This window comes from Olea europaea, unplaced genomic scaffold (assembly GCF_002742605.1).
Source record: "Olea europaea var. sylvestris unplaced genomic scaffold, O_europaea_v1 scaffold373, whole genome shotgun sequence".
NCBI lineage: Eukaryota > Viridiplantae > Streptophyta > Magnoliopsida > Lamiales > Oleaceae > Olea > Olea europaea.
The window spans coordinates 252461-261500 of NW_019256636.1; the positions used below are offsets into that span (position 1 = coordinate 252461).

General features: G+C 41.8%; 1 pseudogene; it reads right to left on the bottom strand.

Annotated features, from left to right (window-relative positions):
• Positions 1-5620: 5620 nt before the first annotated feature.
• On the bottom strand, positions 5621-7829 carry LOC111386791 (annotated as a pseudogene).
• Positions 7830-9040: the final 1211 nt, after the last annotated feature.

Here is a 9040-nt window from a genome sequence, read left to right on the forward strand (position 1 = left end):
TTATAAAGGCTCGATAAGATGAATTTTTGTCAACTTCTCCTTTTTCTTGCTTTCTATATGACCCCTGTAGCGAGCTTTAGGCCGATAATTCCCAAACCAGTTGGCTTTAGGATATCAGGTTTTAAACCCTAACAGACTTACTTGCTCGAGTCATAAAGGCTTTTGAGAGAAGTGATGATTTTTCCATGTTTATTTTATGCCCTTTACTTGTTTTTCTAGACATTTGATCTCAACAACCGTCCTCAACTTAAAGCTTTCACCTATTTCTCACCTTCTGGGTCTAGGCAATCCACACAATATAATTTCATGCACTGAGCCCCTACTTATCTCCATGTTTCCCTATAGTGGCTCAACCATCCCCAAACTATCTTAAGGTGGTTTAACGGGTTAATGTTATAGAGGGTTAACCTAGGTTTCTCATATTTTACTCCAATAATCCCAATCAATAACTTAACATGAAAGAATGAGTGGCGTGTAAAAGAATGTCAAGCATTGCATCCATAAGTATTTGCTAATTAAATCCTGTACTAAATCCACAGTTCTAGTTTACACCTGTCCAATAATCACATCATAGCCGACAAGGCTACCAAACCCACACAAGCATGCAAAAGTAAAATCAACACTCATTCATCACGCATGCATCATGCAGAATGTAGTCAAATTAATGAGTGATTGTGAAAATGCATATTAATTACATGCCGAATATTTGTTTGAAAATTATGCTACCATCCCCCAAACTTATATAGTACATTGTCCTCAATGTAAATGTAAAGTTAGAAAAGCATAATTTAAAAATATATACACAACTTGGCAAATAGAGTTAAACAACACTTCCCTGATCAAAGTGGTGGTTATGGTGTGTAGCTGGGACCCGCAGCATGATCTTCAGGAGGAGATTGAAGGCGAGATAGGATTTGTCTCATCAACTCTGTCTGCTGTGCTTGCTCGGCCTGAATGGATTGAAGCCTATTCTCCATACTTCCCAATCGATCCCAGGTTTCGTTCACTCGCCACTGTATGCCATCCATTCTCCTAGCACACATGTTGAACCTACCATTCATGGTCTTCACTTCCCTTCGTGCCGCTGTGGCTTCATTCAAAGCACCCCTTGAGTAGTCCTGGGAAGAGTAGAGATCTCTCTGTACTTTGTCAACAGTGGTAGCCATGGTCTCGAAACTCTGCTGGAGATGTTGTATGTCCCGGCTAGTTCCAGTGGTGGTGGCGAATATCTGCCTCAATACCTGATTGTCCATATCAACCTGGGATGGTGGTGGAGGAATTTGAGGCATATCAAGGTCTGCATCTGCTTGACCTTCCTCATTCAATTGCTGTCGTCATCGTGTATTTTCTAATTTCTGTTGGTGCTTCAGTCTCGCTCGGTCTTGGGCCTCTAGTGTGGATTGCTTGATGAAGGGGCTTGGCTTTTCCGATGCTTCTCCAGGTTGAATTTGTATGCCTGCTGCTCGACATATTCCACTTATCAGACTGGGAAAAATCAGAGAGTAGTGCCTATCACCCCAAGTGCCTGTACCCTGGATTTGGTTGTAGATGTATGTGGCTAGATCAATCTTGTTTCCTCGAACCAAATGGTATATGTATCTGGCCTTTGGATTTGTAAATGTTGTTCTGTGGGATATAGGCTCGATGTTGTGGCACATGAATAACCATAAAATTGCTATGGATGGGGTGAGATCTATCTGATACCAGTCTGCTGTAGGTAGAGGCCAAGCGTTTTCACGCCCCAACAAAATTTCAGCAACCTCATTCCAGTTGAAGTCTTCTGGGATAGGGACGACATTGTTCCAGGATAAATGATAGTAGTCATGAATTGCCTCTGGTGAGAACATAATCCACTTGTCCCTAACCCATGTCTGATGTAGGTGTTCCGATCCGGGAGTGTCGATTTCTGTGTTGAAATTTGCATAAAACTCCTTTGCTAGATTCTCATATACTAGATGAGGTCTTTCTATCACCTTTTCCCAGCCACAGTTGTGAATCAGATATGCTATTTCAAAGTTGGGAAAATCTTCCAGCTTAATTGGCCTCTCAGGAATGATTGCCCAATTACGCACAACATTGGCGTATCGGGCTGCTGTATCTGATGAAAGGAATCTTCTAACACCCCCTTCAGGTTCTCTTGTTCGGGCCATTCCAGATGAGGAGCCGACTTTCTCTTTTCCCTTTGAAGTTCGTTTAGGAGGCATCCTAAAAAAGGAAGTACACAATATCAATCACTTGGTATAGGAATAATGGGCATTAATAATCTTTGAGTTCATAATCCCCCAAACTTTCTTCAACATGCACATGTACGTGTGCTTATGCAATTTTTCAAAACATGAATCACCAATATAACTCTAACATTGCATAAGTATGGAAAACTCAAAATTATGGCTCGAACATGCATTTTTAGAAAATTTGACCCATGACCAAGTGACCAACTTTGGCCCCGGGCATCACTGAGAAATATCGAAATTTTCTCGGGCAAGTTTTGGACATGTGAAAGTACTCAACGACATCTAGCATATATCTAAATTTCACCTTAATCGGAGGTCGTTTACATAAGAAAACATAGGGATGAAGGTAGTGACGTGAGTGAATATGATTAGCCATGAAGTGCCTTTGTGAATTCAAATGTTGAGGTAGTGTTTTTTCAAATGAAATTTCACATGATTGTTCGGCCAATAAGCTACACAATAACGATGTAAACTATCGCATAAGTGAAAAGTCCAAGAATTCAAAACATTCGTCAATGTGGCATTTTGTCGAACATGTGGTGTGCAATGTGAATTTCTTCCTATTTCTTCTGAAACACTACCATGAAATTTTCCCCAATTCTCAACCTCATATCAATCTACCTTATACCTTCTAACTAATTCCAACACATTGAATGAAAATGTGAAAACGAAGCTCGAAATTTTTGGAATTAGAAGACATACCTTAGCTTGACAACTTTTGGATTCTTGATTTGTTTCACTAAATATGTATATCCAAGCAATTGAATGATTAGTGTGCAATGGGTGTAGTGTAAGCTAAGTGTGTGGTGTGCAAATGTGGAGTGTATGCAATGGAATGGGTGAAGTGGGTGTGGAGTAGAGTGTGGAGTTGTGTGTGATTGAGAGAGGAGGAGGGAGTGTTGAATGAGGGGGGAAATGGGTGTGGTCACGGGTTAAAACCCGTGACCACAGCACTATGCGGTCGCATAGTGCAAACTAATTCTCCCTTTTTTCTTTCGGTTAAGGTCTATGCAACCGCATAGACCAAACCGGGTTTATGAATGAATTTTTTTTAAAGAAATAAAATAAAAGAAATAAAAAGAGTGCCATTTTTGTCCAAAATTTTTTTTTTTAAATCAATCCATGACTGAAAATTTAAACTACCCCGAAAATCGGTTTTTCACTTAAAAATTTGACTCGCCTCGCTATATTCCTGGAAAAATTGAAAATTTTGACTTGAAAAGAGGAATATGCTTATCGAAAACTTGGCACCAAAACCAATTTTTCATAAATGTTGTCCTGCATTCTAAAAGTTTAACCAAAACGAGCATCTTTGCACATCGGAATGCGTGACACACACTCGAACACCCAAATACTTCATTTAGCACCCATTCATGCAACATTAAACGTGTAGTGCCTAGGCTATCATGCAAAAGATGATCGATGACCAAACTCAAACAAATTCCTAAACTAATGCAATGCAATAAAATAAATTTAAGGATATAGTGGGTTGCCTCCCACTCAGCGCTAGGTTATAGTCGATAGCTCGACTTTATCGTATTGCGTTATTCTGGCGATCCAAGATGGACGGTAGACTTGTCCTTTGAGAAATCACCGTCCCAATAGTGCTTCAAACGCTGTCCATTAACTTTGAATGTCCCCTTGCTGTCGTGAGTGATCTCAACCGCTCCATGTGGAAACACTTGTGTAATGGTATATGGACCAGACCATCTCGATCTCAATTTTCCTGGAAACAGTTTAAGCCTGGAGTTGTAGAGTAGCACCTTTTGCCCCACCTTAAAGTCACGCCTCTGGATATGCATGTCATGCCATTTCTTGGTGCGCTCTTTGTAGATCTTTGAGTTCTTGTAGGCTTCCATTCTGAGCTCATCCAGTTCATTCAGTTGTAACAACCGTTTTTCACCCGCAGCCTTCAAATCCAAGTTCAACTTCTTCATTGCCCAGTAGGCATGATGTTCGATCTCAAGAGGTAGGTGACATGCTTTCCCAAAAACCAGTCGATATGGTGACATTCCTATAGGGGTCTTGAATGCAGTCCTGTAGGCCCACAAGGCATCATCCAGTTTCTTTGACCAATCCTTTCGTGATGAGTTGACTGTGACTTCGAGTATTCGCTTCAATTGCCTATTGGATACTTCGACCTGTCCGCTGGTTTGGGGATGGTATGCGGTGGCTCTACGGTGCTTAACGCCATATTTCGCTAACAACTGCTTGAACTGACGATTGCAGAAATGTGTGCCCCCGTCACTGATTATGGCTCTTGGTGTTCCAAATTGGGTAAAAATGTTCTTCTTTAAAAACTCAATCACCACCTTCCCATCATTAGTAAGTAGTGCAACAGCCTCGACCCACTTCGATACATAATCCACAGCCACTAATATGTATTGATTTGAAAAAGATGGTGGAAATGGTCCCATGAAGTCGATCCCCCAGACGTCGAATAATTCCACCTCTAAGATACTATTCAAAGGCATCTCATTTCTTCTAGATATGTTACCCGTGCGCTGACATTGGTCATACCTTTTCACAAATTCAAAAGCATCTTTAAAGAGTGTAGGCCAGTAAAAACCTGTTTGAAGAATCTTCGTCGCTGTTTTCGAAGCACCAAAATGCCCTGCATATATAGATGATTGACAGTTTTCTAATATCAAAGGCACCTCTTCCTCTGGTACACAACGACGAACAATTTGATCAGCCCCCCGCCTGTAGAGAATGGGATCTTCCCAAAAATAATACTTCAATTCAGCAAAGAATTTCTTCTTCTGGTGACTTGAATAATCTGGCGGTATGATAGACCTGGCTAAATAGTTAACTATATCTGCATACCAGGGTGTTTCCATCACACCGAAAATCTGTTCGTCTGGGAAGATTTCGTTTATTTCCACTGTCTCTGTCCGTTATGTGTCCTCAAAAGATAGGTGGTTCGCCACCACGTTTTCACTGCCTTTCTTATCCTTAATTTCCAAGTCAAACTCTTGATGTAGTAATATCCAACGAATGAGACATGGCTTAGCATCCTTCTTTTCCATTAAGTGCCTGATAGCGGCATGATCTGTGTAGACTATGACCTTCGACCCCACAAGGTATGATCGAAATTTGTCAAATGCATAGACTATAGCAAGAAGCTCTTTCTCCGTAGTGGCATAATTTAACTGAGCATCGTTCAAAGTCTTACTTGCATGGTAGATCACATGATATACCTTATTCCTTCATTGACCCAACATGGCTCCCACAGCATAATCACTGGCGTCACACATTAATTCAAATGACAAATTCCAATCCAGTGTGATAATTACAGGTGCTGAAGTCAACTTCTCTTTCAAAGTGTTAAAGGCCTGCAGACACTCATCAGTAAACTCAAATGTGGATTCCTTCATCAATAAACATCACAGAGGTTTGGTAATTTTTGAGAAATCCTTGATGAATCTTCTATAAAACCCTGCATGACCAAGAAAACTACGAACACCTTTTACTGATGTAGGTGGAGGTAGTTTCTCGATTACTTGAATCTTTGCTCTATCCACTTCAATGCCCTTCGCCGAGATTCGATGCCCTAGTACGATGCCTTCTTGTACCATAAAGTGACATTTCTCCCAATTCAACACCAAGTTGGTCTCTGTACACCATTGTAGCACAAGACTTAGATGCTCCAAGCACTCATCAAATGAAGATCCAAACACTGAGAAGTCATCTATGAATACCTCGATGAATTTCTCAATCATATCTGAGAAAATAGCCATCATGCAGCACTAAAAGGTAGCGGGAGCGTTGCATAATCCAAATGGCATCCTTCTGTATGCAAAGGTGCCATAGGGGCAAGTGAAAGTGGTCTTCTCCTGATCGTCTGGTGCCACTGGAATCTGATTATACCCAAAGTACCCATCTAGGAAACAGTAATGTGAATGTCCCGCTAATCTCTCCAACATCTGATTAATGAACGGTAATGGAAAGTGATCCTTTCGAGTAGCTGTGTTAAGTTTACGGTAGTCAATGCAAACTCTCCATCCAGTCATTGTTCGTGTAGGAATCAACTCATTTTTCTTGTTTTCTATCACCGTGACACCTCCTTTCTTCGGAACCACTTGCACTGCACTGATCCATGCACTATCTGATATTGGGTATATGATGCCTACGTCGAGTAATTTTAACACCTCAGCCCTAACTACTTCCTTCATGTGTGGATTCAATCTCCGTTGACCATCGATGCTTGGTTTAAACTGTTCTTCCATGAGTATTTTGTGCATGCATATGGACGGGCTGATCTCCTTGATATCTACAATTGACCATCCAATGGCTGTTTTATTCTCCCTTAGTACCAGAAGTAATTTTTCTTCCTCCAACTCATTGACAGCACTCAAAATAATGACTGGCAGTGTAGAAGATTCTCCTAGGTACGCATATCGTAGGTGTGGTGGAAGTTGTTTGAGTTCCAATTTGGGAGGTTTCACAACAGATGGGACTGAATTTGCGGCCCTTGTTCCCAGTTCTTCATAGTAGCGTCTGCGCATATAGGGCTGGTTACTTTCCATAAACCGAGCACATGTTTCAATGTCACTGGAATCAGAGTGAATTGATTGTGAATGTGCAATACATGCCTCGTATGCATTGGAAGGGTGATGTAGTTGAAATGTGTCTTGAACTATTTTGTCTATTACACCAATCTGGAAGTAGCTATCTGACTCAGTCAGAAATTTCATCGCTTTGAACACGTTGAATGATATTTCCTCATCGCCAAGCCTCAATATCAGTTGCCCTTTCTGGACATCGACTATCGCTCTTCCCGTAGCTAGGAAAGGTCGTCCCAATATAAGAGGGACATCCTTGTCTTCTTCCATATCCAAAATGAGAAAATCAGCTGGGAATATAAATTTTTCCACTTTCACCAGGACGTCCTCAATGATTCTTCTTGGATGTGTGAGGGATCGATCAGCCAATTGTAATGTAACTGATGTAGCTTTAGCTTCTCCCAAGCCAAGTTTCCTGAAAATAGAGAGAGGCATTAGATTAATACTTGCACCCCAAATCACACAAAGCTTTATCAAAATGACAATCTCCAATAGTGCAAGGTACAGTAAAACTCCCTGGATCTTTCAATTTTGGAGGTAGCTTTCTTTGGATTCTGGCGCTGCATTCCTCAGTCAACATTACTATTTCATTTTCTTCGATCTTTCTTTTGTTGGAGAGAATATCTTTCAGAAATTTCGCGTAGCTCGGCATCTGGACCAGCGCTTCAGCAAACGGAATGTTGATGTGCAGTTTCTTGAAAACTTCAAGAAATTTATTATATTGCTGATCCAATTTATGCTTCCTTAATCTCTGAGGGAATGGAATAGGTGGCTCATGAGGATTAACCGGTCTGGTGGTTGCACCACTCTATGATACATTGGAATTCTTATTCACTTCGTCCTCTATGGGATTTTCAGAATGTTCTCCCACCTCTTCATCTAAGGGTTGTGATGACTCCTTACTGGCTTCCGGTCTTTTCACATGTATTTTTGGCAGTTGTAATCCACTTCTGGTTGTTATAGCCTTTGCATGTTCCTTAGGGTTAATTTCAGTATTGCTAGGTAAATTACCCGGTGCTCTACCCGTCATGGAGATTGCCATCTGTCCCACTTGTGTCTCCAAGTTCTTCTGGCATGATTGTTGGATGGGCGAGTCCACGTTGGTATCCCTATTCCCCCACAGACAGCACACATCTGCGAGGGTACAGGATTTTTTTGATGACATTGGGTGGGATTTTAGACGGTTATTACAGGCCCTTCCTTCTCACATGGCGGAACAGGTAGGGGCAATACCCTTATGTGCAGATGCCACGGACCGAATTGTTTGGAAAATTACTTCGGATGGTGACTTTACCACCAAATCAGCATGGCAACTAGTCCGTTCGGTTCGCCAGCCTCAAGACTCATATCGACTACTGTGGAGCTCTATCTTACCTGCCACTATTTCATTCTTCTGCTCGAGACTGTGGCAGGATCTCATTCCAATAGATGTTGTTATTCAGAGGAGAATTGGATGTCAGTTGGCTTCTCGTTGTCAGTGTTGTTCCGAGATTGAGACCATCAATCATATTTTCACGAGCAGCAGTATCTCCGACCAGGTATGGCAGCACTTTGGAGACATCTTTCAGATACCTATGACTTCAGGGGAGGGGGTCAGACAAAGGTTCCAGAGATGGCGGTATTCTGGACAGCACGTTTACCGTCAACACATTCGTATTATCATTCCTCTACTGATATTTTGGTTTCTATGGACTGAGAGGAATGATACGAAGCATGGAGGTATTCGTATGGTGGCCAGACGTATTATTTGGAGGGTCTACCGCATGATCTCCTTTCTTCATATGGGAGGACTATTCCAAGTTGAGCATTGGCGAGGAGATGTGACACTTGCACCTTTTTTTGGCATTTATTTGACCCGTCCTCTCCCACCACCACCTATTATGGTTGTTTGGTGCACTCCACCAGTTGGATCCTACAAGATCAACACTGATGGATGCGTCAAAGATGGATTTGCAAGTGGTGGAGGCATCATTAGGGACCACGCAGGATACTGTATCAGGGCATTCTCAGCATCGTATGGCCCATGTTTCATTTTGGAGGCTGAACTCAGAGCCATACTAGATGGGCTTCTATTGGCCAGAGGACTTGGGATTTCAGCTATCTGGCTCGAGGCAGATTCAACATTGGCTATTCACTGCATTACCAAAGGTGGAGGACCATGGTCGATTCAGGGTATTCTTAGACAGATCAGAGACCTCATCTACTTCGATAGAGACACGGTTTCACACATCTACAGAGAAG